Raw genomic sequence first — 8067 nt, forward strand, 5'->3', positions numbered from 1 at the left:
CTGGGTCTGTACCTCGAGTTGTCGATTTCTGTCCTCAATTTTATCTCCAAACATCATGAGTTGGTTGTCTCTATCCTCAATCTCGTCCCCGAGGAATGCCAGGGCCATATCTCTGTCCTCGTTAGTCTCTTGCAATTTTTTGACACCTTTTTGAGCTAACCATTTGATTAGTTGTGCTGCCTTGGTTTTCCTAGAACGGTGCATAAAGAGATGAAGACATCATGTGGATTTTTCCCCCTTCCAAGGGGGAAAAATCCACCTGATGACCCTCCATACCATGATGACCCTCCATACCCTCTATTTCCGACCTTGATGCTGTCATATGGCAATCAAGACCATAGTGCCTAGCATTTGGAATACCTATGAATCTCTCGAGATCGGCTCTTTTGAAGAGAGGTTGATTTTGTTTGTCAAATAGAGTCTTAATTGCTCATGCGGGCATTGTGTTAAAGAGTTAAAGTTGCAAAGACATTTCTGATATAGCGTTATAAGCCAGAAGATTTTATTCGAGGATTTTCCAAGTTCTTGGATGTTCTAATGCTTGGAGTTTTTCAGCTCAGATTTGATGTCCGCCCAATCGGCAATAAGGTTGGTTTCCTCGTCTATCATTTTCATGTCACTCCTCTAATGCGGGTACCAGAGAAATAGCTGTTTCTTCTGCCTTCTCAAAGTTCTAGGTAAATCAGCATACGCTTTAGTGAGTAGCCACAGGCTATGTTTACGATGCCTACCTGAGACCGCCAATTCAAGCAAAGGCTGCCTTTTTTTATCGAGGCTCTCGTCGGCTATACAGTCATCCACGATGAACAACGTCTCTTCACCTGCCAGTAACGATGATAATTTTGCTATCCATTCAAACAGTTGATTTTTAGGGTCTATCAGGAACATATATTCGTCCCTCCAAAGCGAGGACCTTTCTAAATAGGTACTGTTCCATTTGATTGTTGCGCACAGGATGATGATATTGTAAAAATGCCTTCTGTATTCTTTTTCAAGCAGATCCAAAACACGTTGTGTTTTTCCGCAGATTTTCAGGCCTGTAAAAATTGCCGTGTGGTAGTCTTTTACAACATCTAAAATTTATTGGTAGGACCATTTTTTGGAATGGACGTTTTTGTACATGGCGGCGCATATAAAACAAATCCATACGCCCCCATGGTTACTAACAAGAGACACGGTAAGCAGGGCAGAGCTTGGTCTTTCGAGTATGGTATTCTGGAGGTAGTGCGTCAAACGATAGCTTACCATATAGATACCGCAGTACCTTGCGGTACCTCTTAACGAGCCGCCCCTTTTCCCAAAAATGGGGAAAGGGTTAAAGAAGGGTATTTTTATTGGTGTTTTTAACAGCTCAATGTACCGAGGCACAATGTCATGGGAAAATAGGGTGTAAAGACGTAGAAATTCTCATCTTGCTGTGTACCTTTAATTTCTTTATCTATCCTGATGGGGTCTAGATCCATTTATTATTTCGTGTTGGTGTAATATCTTGGCAACTTCAGCAAGCGTCGGAGAATTGCCATTTTCTCTATATTTAAATGGCACCTTGTGATGAATATGCAACCACTCGTGATTTTCCCAGGTCATTCCCTCAGAAAACTGAGCTTCAACATGGGTCCACAGCGTTGCTATGAGTTCCCTGTTTTCATGTAGAGCCTTTCGTGGTCGGCTGCTTACAATGCAAGCGATATCACCACCGCCACATTCTTTACATTTGTATCTTTGCCTTTGATGCTGGCACCTTGTGAGCTCCTTTGACGCCCTGTTAGCAGCGAGACATTTAATACAATGTTTTGTTCGTTCACCATTGCGCTTAATTTTGAAATTGTCCATAGATAAAAAATGTTTACATTTTGGCAGCTCTTGGTTCCTTCCATATTGACTCGTTTTTGTCCTTAGGGACAAAAACGAGTTTTTACTGGAGGTATCATTTATTTAGGCTTCGGGACTATACTTGCGGGAACCAGCCTTTCTTGACGGCCATTTCGCGACTTGCTCTCCATGCAGCAAAATAGGCAACCATCTTGAGGACATCGTTGGTATCCACCTTGGTAAATGGTCTTGTTATACCCACGAACTTTTTACCTGCCAGAGCATAGGCAAATGTGAAGGTATGTCCACGACAGTCTCGTACAACATATCTAAAATTTCCTTTCTGTTGGGGTTACGTTGCTATGCATGTGAGCCTTGCTTGTAGTCATTTATTTAGTGTAATTTTACCGAAAAAATTCAATGCATCTTGAAGATGTCAATCTGAGGCTGGGCTTTGCCCTGTTGAGGCTCTGGATGAGTCGCTGGCTCGTGAGATTCTCCATCATTTTTGCCTCTACCAAATTTATACCAGAACTCCTATGGCAAGCACGGCTAAAGTCCCTACACTATAGATGTAGATGTTTTCTATTGACTTGTGAGGATCTGGGACAGGTTCTTGATCACCTGGTGAAGAACCTTTGCCCACGTTCTTCTGTAAGTAGGCCTTGTTCTTTCGGTTCCATTCCGCAAGTCTCTTGCCAGCAGCAACACGACATTCGTTCTTCTTGGTTATGACTTGGTTAGTAGACTCCTCACTCATTTTTTATAGCCCACTACACGCGCTGCTCATCTTTGTTCTCTTTGATCTCCACCCCATCGTCCTTTTTGCTCATGTGTCTCGCGGTATGCCCGGCCACCAAAAGTGGAGCCAGACATCTAGCAATTGTGCAGTACACAAGGATTCCGAGATCTGTCATGCTATCCCTAATTATAGGATCCTCTTCAATGTCCCTACGTAAATCATCGACACTTACGATATCCACGATATTTCCAATCAAATTTGCATACAGGATGACCACGTGAGTAGTCACCACCTTGGCCGTTTTCTTCCCCTTCTCCTGTAATTCCCGTTGTACGTACTCGTCATGTACCTTTTCTACCGCCTCATCAGGGGCCTTGCCGATAAAGCCTTCTGTATATTTTTACCTTTACCTTTCCTCAGGGCCTCCTTCAAGGCTTGGCGTTTATCGATGGGTTTCTCTACGTGCTCATAGGTTGATTCTGCAGAGGCTTCGTAAAATATATTCGCGAGCTGACTCATCCTATTTATTGTACGACGATATCGAAAAAAACAAAATGGAATCAGGGCATAAGGTGGAAGTATAGCTATTAGTAGACACACTTCCATGGTTTTTATTCACGGGCGTCTACCGGCGGCAGTGGCCACGGGCCAGTGTTGAGATTTGATCCTGTTGCACAAGCCTTTTGTCATCTGCCCTGTTAAGTGCTAATTTGTTCACCTCTTGGGTGTGATTAGATGGTTCTTGTTTTAAATTAACACCTGACTTTTGTATATGTCAACACGTTCCTCTAAACATCGCCTATAGTCGTCAAAAGTGATGGATTTCTTGGTCAAACATCTCTTTACGCCCTTCGCTTTCCTACCACCGCCCTCTTTTGTAAGGCTCTCGTATGCATATAACTTTGCCCTCAGTGTTATGAACTCAGTCATAATTTTTCCAGTTAACTCATCCTTCATTAGACCCACAACCTTCTTGTTTTTCCCAATAGGTAGGGGCCTGCTATCTTCCTTGCTATACGCGCTCGTATCGAAACGTTTCTCGACATCCTGCGCGATATCAACATAGAAATCATGTATCTTGATATAGTAAACGAATGAGTCCGTCTCCATGTACAGAAGCTGAATCTTACTACCATATTTTGGTTGCATATAGTCATAGTGAAACTCGTATATCACAATTTTTGACATTTCCAGGATTGCCTGGCCTATGTATACAGGCTTGTTCATTTTGACCTCCGTCTTGCGCATCTCTACACCTAGGAGGTCCTTACTGAACCGGCTTCCACCTTTAAAGTTGGGCTTCATAACAAGCCTCATATACTTGCCCTCGTTGGTAACCAGCTGGATGTTGCGGTGGTTTTGGATATTCTCCATAGTCTTCCCAAACCCAAGAGGTTCATCAGCTTGTAAATTCTTTCTCAAAGTCATTTGTGGCAGCATTCCTCAGCCTCGTGTTGTGATCGATGTACTCTTTAAGTCATGGCTTTTGATTAAATTGAATGACTCTATGTACTTTCTTCAACTCAAGCCCGTGCTTTATGGCTTCGTGGAGGGCTCTAATATGTACCACGTACCCACGCTTGTTTTTCAAATTAGGTACCAGTTTCTCGACTTTGTTGATCGTCATGCATTTAGGTAAAAATGATAACTCTTTATGTTTGTCATGCAACCTCTCGGGATAGTCGATATCTACCTCTAAAATGTACCCATGTTTATTGTCCCTAATAAGCTTCGCAATTCTCTTTTCGGTAAATTCCTCGATATTAGATATCCATTTGAAGCCATCCGTTGGGAGATCTTGATGCATGACCCAACCGTACAGGTTGTTCGCGTCAAGGTACTGCAGGTAGGAGGTTATACTTGTCTCCCATATACTTGTTGTTAGCTCTTGCATACCGGTGTACCGCCTGGGTTATACCTCCTCGTATACCTTGCTCAAACTTTAATAGCATGTCAGGGTCTGTGAGGAGCTCTAACCTAATCCCGGTATGCTTAAGTGCTGCTTTCCATGCCAGGCCGGATGCGGAGTAATAGTGCGTAGGGTCAAGCCTGTAGTTTGTTATGCACACGTCTCGAAACGTTTCAAAAATGTCGGTCAATAGCAGGACGTCTGTGGCGAGGTAAACATCATAGTAGTCGCCCATAGTGATCTCATCATTCCTGGAGAGATACAATTCCATACCTTTTTCGCATGTTCATAATCCTTGTCGCTGATAGCCGTCATATTCAGCTTGCTGTAGAATGCTTCCTTGGGAGGCAGCTCCACCTCCTCAAATCGTTGCCAATTATCCATGTACTCATACGGGTATACACCTTTTCTACGCATGAGTTGAAACATTTTTACACTGTTCATCGGCAAGATTGCTTGCCAATTTTTCCAGGCTTGATGCCATGAACATACAGCTATCGATAAACCTGATTTTGATCTTCTTATCTTCTTGTATATTTGTCCGTCATCATACCCCCTACCTGGAAGAGGTACCTTGATTTTAACATTGAAGCTGATATATTTTTTAGTATTCTCTGCTGTGCAACCAATATTGTCTGTGTCGTATTTTTCTCCCAATTCCCTACTAAACAAGTGCGCGTCGTACCCGCTTAGATTGCGGAAGATAATAGGCATATGACTAGGTATCCTATACTTTAGGTTACAGCTGTTATGCGCCGCGCCTCTGTACAAACATGTGTAGTAGCAATGGCCCGAACTTTACGGTTATTCTCGTCATTAAAGGGCTTCATGCATAAATGGCATTCTGTGGCCTCGTTTTGTTCCCTTTTTAACACCTCTGTTAGTTCTAACATTGGATGTTGCAGGAATGTCCTATATATGTCCCCTTCACCTCATCCTCCAGATGGTTCACAAATCGCGTGACACAATCCTCACCCCTGTAGACTGTTAGGGGATCTGGAATGGATCCGTATGGAAATGTACTAAAGGTACACCAGCCAGACGGTACATGCTTGTTCATTTTTTTCGTCTTCGTTAGGGTTAGACATTTGACCATCCCTATATTGTAACCATTTTTCAGCCTTTTTGGCATTGTAATTATAACCGCCTCGTGGTCCTTGCAGTAACCATAATGCTTATCCCTCGATTCAACCGTTGGAAAGGCCCGAAGACAGTTCAGACAAAAATACATTGCATTCCTATTCTTCGAGGGCTCTTTGCCTAGGAGTCGCAATAGACTCTTGACGGCCACGTAGTGTGTCTTTTTATCATATGTGATAAGCAGCAGGTGAACCTGCTTGTTACGCTTAATGTTGTTTTCTGATCGCCGCAGGATGTTGATATTCTTTCCCACCGTTATGTATAGGACATTCACCGCGATGGCCGTGTTGTTCTTCTCAAATTTAGTTATTCTTTAATACACTCCAAATTATAGAGGCCTACTCAGCTTAGTGATTCTTTGTACATGTTTTCCAATTTCTTCATGGTGTAGGGATGTTATAATAGCCCACTTGAAGCACGCTTCGTCATCATTTTTTGGGTTGATGGTGGCCTTTTTCGAAGCTATCCATCTAGGTAGTTCTATGTACGAGGAGCCCCTCGTTAGCAAGAGTTTATGAAAATCTGCATCCAGTTGAAGGATTTTATAGATAGTAAATGCACTCTGAGGTAAGGCCGGATGTTCTACGTATGTTTTGATTTGAGCAAACATTTTATCCAGTACATCATTCACGTCGCTACCCTGAAAAAATTCGGTTATATTGCTATTAAATGAATTTATTTACGATTATGTAAATTATGCACTTGATAATTGCATAACAAATTATCACGTGGTTAGTAAATTAAAGTCGTTCAATCAAGTTTTCAAGTCACACTTCGATACTTTCTATACTTACTATTAATTGAAATAAAAGCAAATAAATAAAGTTATTTTTGTTTGAATGCGTGAATTAGAAAATAATGTTTTTTTTACATTGACATACTCGGCTTCTTCAGGATCCTCCGAGGTTAGCACGATCCTTTTTTTCCACATGATCCATAGGGACAACTGTACCTTTGCTGAGCCCATATCTTCTACCTGCTCTTCAACAAACGTTTTCACGTTAGGTCTAACCATCTCTATATACCCTTCGACGTCGGCCTTTTCTACGCCAGGAATGCGATAACTTCGATATGTCTTGTGCAGGTCGTGCTTATGTTCCCGAGGCGTAAAATCTTGCTCTGGCTGATCATATAGATTTTGGATGCCCTCGACGTAGTCTTCTTCGGCCTCCTGTTTGACCTCGTCGTGAAGCGTAGGTCTCGCGATGATGTTAGTCGCACTATCATATAATTTCATCACCTTACGCGTAGGCTCTCTTGACTCCATTTTTTATAGGTTTGGGAACAGCGTCCACTAACCAGTTGTACTATCCATGCATCTTGGTTTTCCCATCGAACGATTTTTTGACATCTCCGGTTTCTCGAAGAGGTCCATCTCGGATGGGGGTAATAGCCAGTTGTGGCATTCCCGGATTTTATCACCTACAACCGAGCGAATTTTTAACAGTTCCTGTTTCTCGAATACATCCATATCCTCTGGTGTTGGATGTATTGCCATGGGCTTAACTGGCTTTCGTTGTACATCTTCCAGCAAAGAAACCAATTCGACCTTGCGTAGACTGTAGTAGCCGGTTAACCCACGGGCTTTTCGCGATATCACGTAATTGTTTCACAGTGTGCGTGTTCATTCTCTTTATTGTATAGATTTTATTTTGTCGGAGGGTTTCATCTTGCTCAAAACTAGCGAAGCTACTGCGCATGCATTGATTGTTGATGATTTTTTACCTCTATGTGCGCCAAAACTATTTTTACTCATTTGCTGCATTGATTGTGATATGCATGGATAAGCACAGCATGACGTCGACTTGTTGAGTTTGGCTGTGGGTATGCGCTTGCGTGCACTTAAGGACTTGTGATGATGTGTGTTGCGCCAGAACTATTTTTACTCATTTACCGCATTGATTGGCATGACTAAGTACAGAGGGACTTTCCCATGATAAGCATGGATCAACACAGTATGGTAAGGACTTACCCCTCTAGGTGTTGGATGAAGGGGACTTTGTTGTGTTTAACCATGCGTGCGCGTGTGCGCGATGTGCGCTGCGCCAGAAAGAACATTTCTCTATCTTTTTTTTTATTAAAAATATGTAGCTTGTTTAACACGTGATACTAATAATACCTTGTGATTTTATTGTTTTCAACGAATCTAAAATTGGTATCAATAACTCTTTGATGTGTACGTGGAGGGGTACACAATTTCCGAAAAATTATTAGTAGTGAAGGGGGGGGGGGGGTTGGAATGTTTTTTAATTGTAATAATAGGGGGGAATGGCTTGTTTTAAGCATATTCTTAAAGCAATTGAAAGTAATATAACACCAACCTCGTCACAGGGCATTTTGTACCTTTTTTGACATCGGACTTGCCGTTCCGTTATAAAAAAGGAGACAACGGGAGCTGGGAACGAGGTTGATATAAGACAAGATGATAAGTGTTCATTACATCAACCTTATGTCTGAAAGATAA

Source organism: Hydractinia symbiolongicarpus, chromosome 9, assembly GCF_029227915.1.
Source record: "Hydractinia symbiolongicarpus strain clone_291-10 chromosome 9, HSymV2.1, whole genome shotgun sequence".
In the NCBI taxonomy this organism is placed as follows: domain Eukaryota; kingdom Metazoa; phylum Cnidaria; class Hydrozoa; order Anthoathecata; family Hydractiniidae; genus Hydractinia; species Hydractinia symbiolongicarpus.